At 37.0% G+C, this 11,809-nt stretch overlaps 1 protein-coding gene across 3 annotated transcripts in view; it reads right to left on the reverse strand.

Annotated features, from left to right (window-relative positions):
• The window catches only part of PHIP (pleckstrin homology domain interacting protein), a 106,373-nt gene extending 97,572 nt beyond the window's left edge, over positions 1–8,801 (reverse strand). For 2 of the 3 annotated variants that reach the window (XM_026845215.1, XM_026845213.1), the window contains exons 1-2: positions 8,656–8,801; positions 8,446–8,544 (exon numbers count right to left, since the gene is read on the reverse strand). The gene's annotated coding sequence lies outside the window, so the exon portion shown is untranslated. Of the gene's footprint in view, positions 1–8,445; positions 8,545–8,655 lie in introns of those variants that run through there. The other variant, XM_026845212.1, reaches the window with a different exon arrangement.
• Between the last annotated feature and the right edge of the window lie 3,008 nt (positions 8,802–11,809).

Consider the following 11,809-nt stretch of genomic DNA (forward strand, 5'->3'; position numbering starts at 1 on the left):
GGGTGGGTGGGTTTGTTGTTGGTTGTTTGGGGTTTTTTAAATCACTGAAGAACATGAAGTTTAACAGAGCCTAAGCCAGTATTCCTGATGATATTCTCGCTGGTGTGAAGTGGTAATAGGCAGCTTGCTACTAGTTCGTTCACATATCCCTGGGAAACTCAACACGTGAGAAGACCCCTTCTTCCATAACTATCAACCTAGCAGAGGAAATATGAGGTAACACTGCGATACCAAAAAAACGCCATCCTGGGAATCAATCTCACTCTTTGGCCTTGATCAAAACTTAAAACATGCAAAAAACCCAAAACTGGTTAAAAATAAAATTAAGTTAATTAAAAAATGATTTGACATGGAAGAAATCAGTATTACAAACTTACATTCCACTGTAAGAAAATATTTTACTAAAATCACACAGTTGGCAGCAGGGAAGGGGAAGAAACAATCTCCTGCACATTTGAACACTGTCCATAAACATTTAACTTTTTAAAAAATACTTCTCAGACTGATTTTTTTAATTGTTTTAAACTAAATTCTCACATCCACTATTGTTCTTCAATATGCCCTTCCATTTAACTATTCATATATACTCTCACTGACTTCACCAAGTGATCCAGCTTGATTTCTTTAACTGACCTATTACCACTTTTTATTCCAAACACTGACAAGTTCAGTGTGTCATCTGCACATTTTGCTAACCCAGTCACATATAATTTTCTTCTCCCAAGTACAGGTAAAAACTGTCTCTCAAAAATAAATTCCTGCAGCCAAACAATAACATTGATTTTTCTGGTGCAAGCCAAGGTGAGAAAGGCTACCAACCATTAATAGCAGTAACACCTATATACTAATTACTGGCCTTTGGTTTTACAGTGATTGTTACCCATACCTATCACCAACGCTTGTCAGACCTTATGTGGTCATTACTCTATTTTAGCTTGATTTTAACTGCATGTGGAAAAAAGTGATTTTAGAAAACCCTGTGACAGCAAGTCTCATATCTCTCTTATTTTAGCCACATTAGCAGTTTTCTGTGTTTGCTTAAATTTTGCTTAGCCTCACACAAATGAGTCAGTATGAACAAAGGTATTCATTACTGGGTAAGGTATAAGCAGGTAAACAGCTGCAGTGGGAGCCACAAACCATACATAATAAGAGAAGGCAGGAGGATGAGACTTTATCCCAGAAAGGGTTAGGTAGTGCTGGTTAGGCCTTACAGCAAGCCAAGCAACATGAAGAAAAGAAGGGTGGAAAGGAAGAAAGAACAGAGATTGACTGCTTCTTGCTGGAAGGGCACTGTGAAGTAGACACTGCACAGAAAAAACTCCCATCCAATGCCTGACCAACCAAGGAAATTATTATCAACTTAGCTTTACACACCTGTCTGCTACTCACACATGAGACCCTGCTTTAAAATAAACAAATAAATTAAAAACAAACAAAAAAAAAAGCAGATGTTAATAAGTGGTTGTACAACACAGCGTGATAATCCACCAGTTCCTTCCAAATGACATTTTGGTTTCAAAATCAGGATTCTTCTTAAAAACAAAGCTGACTGATCAGTAACAACCAATGTCTATGAAAGCTATGTGTTTTGTTGATGTTTTGAACATGTAGAACACTTTGCCATAGATTTTTATCATTTAAAATGCTATTTACCAGTTGGTTCCAAATAAAATGAATTGGCTTCTAGTTTTTAAGTAATTGGGCTCATCTTCACACAATATGACCAGCCTCAAAGACTGAAATAGTCTGCTGTCACAGAACCACGGAATGGTTGAGGTGGGAAGGAACCTCTAGAGATCATGTAGCCCAACCCCACTGCTCAAGCATGGTCAGCTAGAGCAGGTCACTCACGGCTGTATCCAGTCAGGTTTTGAGTATCTCCAAGGATGAAGACTTTGCAACCTCTCTGGGCAACCTGTGTCAGAGCTCTGACGACTCCCCAAAGGTATTTTCTTATGTTCAAATTGAAGTTCCTCTATTTCAGTTTGTGTTCATGGCCTCTGTTCTGTCAGTAGGTATTGAATGAGAAGAGTCTGGCTCCATTTTCATAACACCCTCCCATTCAGGTATTTATACCCACTGATGACCCTGCCCCCATGCTTTCTCTTCTCAAGGCTAAATAATCTCGGCTCTCTTGGCTTCTCCTTGGATGACAGATACCTCAATCCCTTCATCATCTTCCTGGTCCTTTGCTAGACTAGCTCCAGTCTGTCTATGTATTTCTTGTTCTGAGGAGCCCAGAGCCAGATCCAGCACTTCAGGTGTGATCTCACCTGTGCTGAGTAGAGGGAAAGGAACACTCTTAATCTAACAGCAATGCACTGCTTCCAGCAGCACAGGATGCTGCTTGGGTTTTGTATCCAAGGGCACATTGTAGACTCAATGTCTGACATGTTCAACACCAGAACAGTGAGCTTATTTTCTACAAACTGCTTTCCAGCCAGTCAGCCCCCAATGTCCAGTGGTGCATGACATTACTCCTGCCCAGGGGCAAGACTTTTGCACTTCTCTTTGTGGAACTTCATCAGATTCCTGTTGACCCATTTCTCCAGCCTGTCAAGGTCCCCACTGAATGGCAACACAGACTATTTGATCCATCAATCACCCCTCCTAGTTTTGCATTGTCTGCAAAACTTCCCATTTGATCATCCAGGTTATTAGTGAAGATGCTGAACAGTGCTGGCTGTAGCATCAACCCTTGAAGTATACCATTAATGACTGGCCCTCGTGCCAGTCACTGGAATTCATTCTGCTAATCACAACCCTTTGAGCCCAGCACTTCTGCCCATATCTTACCAGTTTGTCAGTGAGAATGGGAGCCAGTTTACAAAGTCTTGCTGAAGCCAGGATAAACAATAGTCATTACTGTCCCCTCATCCTCTAAGCCACTTATTTAAAATCTATCGGGCTAGTCAGGCATGACTTCTTCACAGATCAATGCCAACTATCCTCAACCATTCTTGTCCTTGGTATGCTGGTTTCCAGAGGTATTTACTTCATCACTTGTCCAAAGACTGAGGCACGAAGGACCCACCTTTACTTCATCAGTCTCCTTCTTGCCTTACTTCAAGGCAGTGTGACATTTGTTCTCTTCTAGTCCTCAAGAAGCTCTCCTGACCACCAGGAACATTTATACCGTATTCAAGAGTAGCCCTAGGCTGGTATTATCCGTGAAAACACAAGCCAAGAAGGCACTGAAGCACTAGCTTTTCCATGGTCCTTTGGCACCAGTTCCCCTGCCTTATTCAGCAGCAGGCCCTACTGTTGCTTCTGCTGCTGGTTAAGACCTGTAGAAGCCCTTTTTGTGCTCCCTTAACGTCTCTCACCAGATATAATGCCAGAACTTTGACTTTTATTACTGCAGAATCACAAAATGGTTGAAGTTGGAAGGGATATCTGAAAATCATCTAATCCTCCTTTGAAAGCAGGGTCAAATACAACAAGTTGTTCAGGACCTTTTACTAGAAGGAGAAAAAAAAAAAAAAGAGGGAAGAAGTGGGGGGAGGAAAGGGGAAGAAAGAGGAAAGTGGGGGGGAAGAAAGGGGAAGAAAGAGGAAAGAGGGGAGTAGGGTGAGAAACATGTCATTCTTTACCCAAAGGCTCTAACAATAAGAGTTTAAATTCCTTTTTTATAAGGGCCACTCAGGAACCTAAAGCATGAATGGAGAGTTGGGCTTCTAAACCAACTTAAAAAAGCAAAGTTCCATTTTACTAACATCTCACTTCTAGTGTTACAATTCATTGCTGCCAACAACCTTAATCTGAAAACCACACATCTCCAAGAGTCAAGATCACCATATTTGTTTGGTGCCCCTGAGAACAATTTAAAAATCAAACATAAAGATGATGAAGTTACAGTGGTGGGAGTTTTCAGTGGAACTTATGAAAGGGTATAGATTTTTCTCCCACTCAAAAGGCATGCAACAGGCACCAGCTGAATGCCTTCAAAGCTTTAGAATGTCTCTACTCCCCACCCAAAACTGAACAAGCAGCTCAGAGAAAACCATTGATCTGGAAAAGTAAGATAAATTTGGGAGTCTGAACTATATGGCAGTATTAGCCATGCTGGGTTTTTTTTTTTTCCCCCTTGGGTTTCTTATTTTAGTTTTATAAAAGCTACTTATTTACATGGTCTTACCCTGGAACATGAAATATGCTGTAAAGATGAGGGATAGTAACCTGCCTTATACATGAATCAGTGATAAACCCAATTTACTTTTGTACCAAGTACAGTTTACATTTAAAAAAAAAAACAACACACATAAAAATCATTATGGTTTATCGTTCATTTTCTTCCTTTCTGGAGTTTATTTAACTAATGAAAGTTCTATTCTGAAGACAGAATTCACTTTTATTTACCCTCCATTCGCACAAAAATAGAACCAGATTCAGAAGAAACCTGGAAGGATACTTAAAGAATATATTTCACTTACAACTCTTACCCATATTGAATCAAGTTTCATTAAGCTGAGAGGCTAGACATGCCTCTAATGTATAGCAAGGCATTCAGAGCTGTTAAAAATAGTAATGAGAGAGACTGCTAGACTCCTCCTTTCACTCTCCAACCTAGTAAGACTACACATATCAAGCACTCAGTTTTGGTTGCTGGGCACTTTTTAACCCCTTCTGTAAATATGCCCAAGATCAAAAAAGCAGCTTGAATTAATCTGAATTACCCTCTCACCATTTTTCTGTTCAACTTATAAACTCTGTGCAGTACTCTAAGTCTCCTGGCTTATAGGTGATTGTCAACCAAGTAAAGTGGTTAAGCCCACAATTTCATCAAGCTAGAATCTGTCTCTGGGCACTTCATGAAGGTAAAAGTATACAGACTCCTCACTGGAACACTTCTGAAAATATAAAAATTCTACAGACATCTACAACTTTACATATAATATTAATTTGCTCAATGATAGTAACTGCCAACCCATATTAATTCAGACAGGAGGCAAGATGTTTTGAAAGACAGAACATAAAAACAAATGAGATCTAAAATCTATAAAATCTCAAGCATTTCCGAGCTGTTCCCTGACTTCAGTGCAATTCCATTTGCTTTCACTATATATTTATCCAGTTAGTATGTTATTCAAAGTTCCAGAAGACTTCTATAGTTCATTTCTTCTTGAATAACAAGTAGTCATTTACTTCAGTATTATTCACTTTAGATTTGAATAAGCATGTAAGAAGATGTTACTTTTACACAGATCCTTTAACACAAGGTGATCTTTTCTTTAGTTTTTTACTATAATTAACAGAATAATATAGTTAATGAAGTACTCTTAGGTCAGTTTTTAGGCCTAAAGTATCTACTATAGTTCTAAAAACAGATACCACTTTCAGAACATCACATTCTCTTTACAACCAAAACAGCATCGTCATTTAATAAACAGTGAAAAAAGTGCAAAATGACTCAGAATTTTTCTTGAAGTGGACGATTCAGCAAGACCATGAAATAGTTTATTTGAAAGGCAGATATATTCACTGGTGAGGAAAAATATTGTTTGTTGTCTGGGGAGAACTGCTAATTTCATTCAGGTCTTTTACACCTGAGTGGCCAGCTTCCTCAAGAGCCTTGAGCTCAAAGCCCTAAGCTTTACGCTTTAGTTCTATGCTTTTTCAGCAGCCCCTGAACATTATTGAAAAATTCTTTTTCCTGTTTCTGCATCCAAGACGACAGGACCTTTAACAAAACAAATTAGCATATGACAAAGCTCTATGTTCTTAATTAAGCACTTCAGCAACTTTTTATATGTTGCACAAGTGATAGTAACTGGACAGAGATTATTCAGTATCCAATTTTTGTTTCTCTCTTATTATGTTTTAAGATATTCTGTAGTTTTCTGAAGAAAAATTTTGTACAGATGTATTTTAACTGCATATAAGTCAGCTACCTACAAGGCAGCTGGCACAACATACACAAAAATTTAATTCTAAAGAACATCCCATCAGCATCATAATTGCACTGATTCATCAGGCTAGGAACCAAATGACTACTTGCGTATGTTCACTGAAATGTAAATTAAGTTTTCCTGCACAAGACAGAAAGACTTCAGTATCTTTACTGTTCCTCAATCATTAGTGCGTTCTCCACCCGAAATGCATACATACAGCCTGAAGAATAGGTTCCAATTATTTTTTTTTTGTTGGGCAAATACACAATATACAGTTTTCCCAGGGGAAACCTGAATAGTTATTTAAGGAAACAAACCAAAATTTTCTAGCTTGATATATAAAAGTAGTGTCATTCTAGTTCATGATTTTGAGAGGATCAGATTAGAACAGGATAAATAAAAAACAAATGCTTTAACACACAGCTCTGAACCAGACATCCAAAAAAAATCTGAATACACTTCACAGTTGAAAACCTTCAGTTACCAGCACTTATCTCAATGTTTGGAAAAGGAAATTACTGGTCATGAAAAAAGCAGCATGTTGAAATAACTATAATTTTGCAAAATATTCAGTGCTCTGCAAAAGGTTCAATAAAAATAACATTTATTTAGAAAGTCTTACTTTTTCTTCCCTAGAAAGAGTCTGAAAGCTATTTTTCTTAACATTTAATTCCACTGCCACAGCAACTCTACAACTTTCTTTGAACTCCAGCTGCCATGGATTTCACACACTGGTCTTTTTCCCTTGAAAAAATATATACCGTGGAGCAAGCTACAGTACAATACAAAACAGTCGTCTTCCATCGATTTCTCCAACGTGTTTTAAAATTTATTCCCAACTAAAGGAAAACGTAATGCAACCACTAAAGAAATCTTGGTTATTAGAAAGCTCAGTCCTCCAGTCACCTTGAAGAAATACCTGCTATTTTAGCCCAAGATTTTCCAAGTTTACAGTCTTCAAGCCAATGCACAGCCACTTAAGAGGGTAATTATTCTATTCAGCCACAAGCATTTTGTCCCCTGCATCTAGAGCACCATGCAGAAACAACTCTCTACATGAATACCAAGAGCAGCTCTAAACAAAACCACATGGAATGGATTCAGGCCCTACACAAGTGAACCACCTCTGACCAATACACACATTAGCTAAGAAGGTTCTGAAAACTTAAACACCCAGAAAAACCATGTTCTCTTCCAGGATCTACAGAAATAGCATGGAAAGCGCAAAACTTGTGCTTTAAAATGGAAGAGCTAACACCACGCTAAATGCCATCTGACCAAATCAAAATTGGCTGTGCTCAACCCAAGAGCTCTTTAGCTGTAAGCATGCTTCTGCTTCAGCTGTTGAGAGAACTATTAATTCTCTGGGTAAAGTGTAATGGGATTAATTTTGAGATTTGGTCTTGAGTTTCTTCAACATTAGAAATAATATAAATAGCGCAAATTAAGCTACTCTCAATTACATATCTCCCAACTCATTGAAAACTTACAGGTTACCAACAGCCTCCAAAAGGAGTTTAGAAATTTAAAAACTATAATGGTTAAGTCACCATTTTAAAAATGCCTCTGTTCTGAAAAGCACCTGGCTATGTATTTGTACATTCTTACTCATTAGTTCCCCAATAATCTTCTCTTTTTTGACAAGACAGAAATCTCTGTCTTTGCAGCAGCTGCACCTGATCAGGAAACAATTGGGATATTCTCTGCTCACTCTCATTCAACACTGCACATATATCTGCAACCACTGTTTTGGTATAATGCACACTGATAATTTGGCCTTAATCATTCCCCCTTCCCTGGACATCATCAGAAAAAGGTGAAGAGAGACTAGTGATTTTGCACATTTTCCTATCCAGGACAAAAGAAATTAATCTCCTAAGATATCACACATCTTGATTCCTCCAGCAACTAAAAAACCCATGTATCTTCTAGTAAAAAGGTTGAAAGCTAACAAATATGTTTTAGTGACCACATGAGAGCTTAAAAATAACTAAAGAAAAAGAATAGCTCTAATCTCCAGCTTCAGTTTTACAATGGTACAGCCAGCGCATGCATGCTTCATGATACCACATAGGAAACTAAAGCACAGCTACAAAATTACTGAATAGACCAGAGTGCAGAAAAAAGACACTACAAGACACTCAAATATTTCCAAAGAAAACTGTTAACAGTCTATGTGATACTCTCCTCAACAACAGGTGCAGGCCATGCTGTCTTGGGTTTAAGTTGGTATATAGTACATATATTTATCTACTGACACCTTTATTACAGCTTTAGGAGAGTTTTATTTTTATGTATTCACTGTTGAAATGTATTTTATACCATTTCATACTTCAAAAATAAAATTAGCTTCAGAGCAGACCTAGTATATACATTCACCATACCCATTTCTTCCCTGCATACAAACTGGTAAATATGACAACACAACATCTTAATAAAAATAATACTAAAGGTAAGGTCTATGACACAAACTACTATTTAGCTCTCATCATCACAAGAATCAATCACCCTGAGAGTTAGGTATGACAATGCCAGAATAAACATGACTTACCTATACTAGGTGGACTGCCATAATTTACAGGAGACTCTGGAGGCCTCCCACAATGTAGCGCAGCAAGAGCAGATCCCTTCCATACAACATGTTTGCAACCTATTTAAAAAAAAATACACAGAAAATGTAGGCAAGCATTTTTTCCATGCAAAAATACAGAAAAGGCATGAAATATCAAGAATGCTGAAAATTCTCATAAAATTTTCATACTTTTGTTTGTACGAAGCAAAGACTGTCTGCCAGCTCCTAATAACGTCTGCACTCCAGGGACACTTTGGGGAATTTCTTGCTCTAGAAGCGGTCCAAGTCGATGGCATATTTGAAGCAAGTGATCAGGTGCCAAGTGTCTGTAATATTTCACCTATTATATGAAAGAGCAAACAAAACATTTGATAAAGAACACAATATTTTTTAAGAACTACTGGTTTAATCTTTTTTTTCCCAGATTGTTACACAAATTTGTAAGAAAATTATAGTATATTAAGGATAAAAACAAATAATGACCTTTAAGTACAATAATTCATTCCAGCTGGTCCTAATTAAGTCTTCTATTCAGCACATGCTACTTTGTACAGAGAACTGTTGGTATTTACTACTTTCTCACTTCAAGGCACAGTTGGTCATAGACTAATAAGCTCCTTTAAAATGACAGTAAAAAAAATTTAAAGTATGTATTCAATATAATATTTAAATAATGGTCTGGCCAACTTAAGTTACACCAGACAAAAACTGTAAGGACAGCAACATCTACAGAATTCTTGGAAGATTCACGTATGCCTAATAACATAGGTTTGTAGAAGACAACACAAAATCGTTTTGCCTCAACTCAGCTAAGTCACAAGACCTTGACAAAGTTCCACAACTGGATTTTAATTTTTTTTTTTACATCTAAAGTTTTTAAACAACTAAGTTAGCTTAAGTAATCCAACTCTAAAATTGGCATATGTGGTCCTCTACTAGGCTACAAACATGATCAGGTTTTGTAACTGCTCATAATTTTCAACTGTACAGTACCAAAACAAGCTCCTATTATCAACAACAGATCTTCTCACCACTTGATTATAATAATACTGAGCAAGTATTAATGACTGTCCAGGCAGAACCAGTTCACTCTTTTGAATTACTGTAATTCTAGATCAAAAGACCATCTTACATAACAAGGAGAAAAAACTCCTAAGTGTATGTAACAACAGTAAAATCCTATTAACATAAAGCTTTTGGTTAAGGAACAGCATTTTTAAAACATATAAACTATTGTCAGATTAGACTATAACAAAGAAAATTTAATATATGCAATTAAAAAGGAAGATATAAACTGTTTCCTTCAGTTCTTGTACAGGATTTGGCAAGTAGTAGTTTTATCCTTCATACAGCCTGAAACATGTCTTCAGAGATTTACTTTGCAGAAGGAAAAAAAAAGGTACTGCAGTAAAAGCTTGCAATGTCTCTGCAACTAGAGAAGGCCACGACTGACATTTCAGGCAGAATGATGCTTTTTCATTATACCAAACTAACAGTAATATACCTCATTCTTCACCAAATGCGCTCCTATCCAACACACTGAAATTGCTTCATTCACGTATTCTAGCAGTTTGTTAACATAAAGAGTGCTGATCTCTGAAACAGGCTCTGGAAAAGCCATGCTTACGCCCAGTAATTCCCAACAACAACAACCTAACCTTCTAGTGAGGGAGGAAAAGTTTTCTTTTTTGCTCTTGTCATGGTTTAACCCCAGCCAGCAGCTCAGCCCCACACAGCTGCTTGCTCACTCCCCCTCAGTGGGATGGGGAAGAGAATCAGAAATGTAAAAGAACAAAAACTCCTGGGTTCAGGTAAAGAGTTTAATAGGTAAAACAAAACCTGCACAGCAAGCAAAGCAAAACAAGGAATTCATTCACTACTTCCCATCGGCAGGAAATGTTTAGCTATTTCCAGGAAAATGGGGCTTTCCTTCTGTGAATCACATTACATTTGTAGAAGGCCTTGCAAGCTGTCTGAATTTGACTGCCTAAAAGTTAAATGATTTACAAAATTCACACAAGTTAAAAAAAGAAAAAGGATTCTCTTTCAAAAATACTAGACGCTATATTTTTTATAAAATTACAGTTGAATGTACAGATCAGTTCATTTAAAATGACTTAAATTCTATGTCATCAGACAGGCATCCCATCAGAAGCAATAAAAAATAATCCCTGAATTCAGAACTTGCTATTTTGATTCATTTTTCTTACCAGTAACATGCAAATGCTTTTTTCTACTTAAAGTCAAAATACAAAGCCGGAGAGCCCTAAAATACTAAAATAGCTGTAAGAAGTGACAAAGCTATGTACAGTTTCTGTCATCAACAGCCCCGATCCATTTCCTTAGCTTTTGTTCTCCTCTGCTCCTATCAAACAGGAGTGCAAAACCTTAACAAATACTGCCCTTTCTGTAATTCTATCTGAAACTGTACTTCATGTCTACAGAATCTGAACTTGTCTCTCAAAGATTAATAATTACTGATTTTTGTTGGTTTAACCACAAACATTAGAACTACATATGCAATACAGTTGTCATTTTATCCTGCTCAAGACCCTTCAGTTTTACACATCCTCACAAATGCACAAAACCTGAAGTAAATGAAGCAAATCAGCTTTGACACATTCCAAAACTACAGCTAGCTGACATCTTGAGTCATACTTCTCATGATCTGTCATAAGCCATGTGTTCACTTTTTTATTTTAGCATAAACTAGGTAGGTTCAATTCCTTGTGCAGTTTTTAAAGCGAATGTTTTGAAAAAGGGATCTACTTGGATTATTCTTTATCATACCTACTAAAGATCTTAATACATACCTTATACCCACACTATTCTCTCCTTTAAGTCCATTTGTGTGAAAACAGCTATTTATGACAAGTTATACAATAGTTTTGTGATGCTTCTGGTAGCATTTGTCTGAATAATCGTTGTCCGCTACCAAGTGGCATTTGCAACCAGATCACTAACCTATTCAGCAACACTGAGCCGTATACTTGCAAAAAAAAAAAAAATTATTACACTGACCATTTAAACATGTCATTTCCAGAAAGTTTATTAAACTATTTCATGAACCATAGAGAGTCATTAAGACTAAAGCACACACAAGGAACTTTAAAATAAAAATGTAAGCCTCATATCACCATAAAATCTGCTAAATGCAGTAATTTGCATTTAACATTATTAATAGAACAGTTCCAGTTGAAACGGACGTACAACAACTATCTAGTCCAACTGCCTGACCCCCTCAGGGCTGACCAAAAGTTAAAGCATGGTATTAACAAGTCACAAATGAATATAAAGTATGAAACAGAAATTCACCTTAGTCTAGATTCCTCACTTTTTTTTT

Source organism: Athene cunicularia, assembly GCF_003259725.1.
Source record: "Athene cunicularia isolate RWA chromosome 3 unlocalized genomic scaffold, athCun1 chr3_part1, whole genome shotgun sequence".
In the NCBI taxonomy this organism is placed as follows: Eukaryota; Metazoa; Chordata; class Aves; order Strigiformes; family Strigidae; genus Athene; species Athene cunicularia.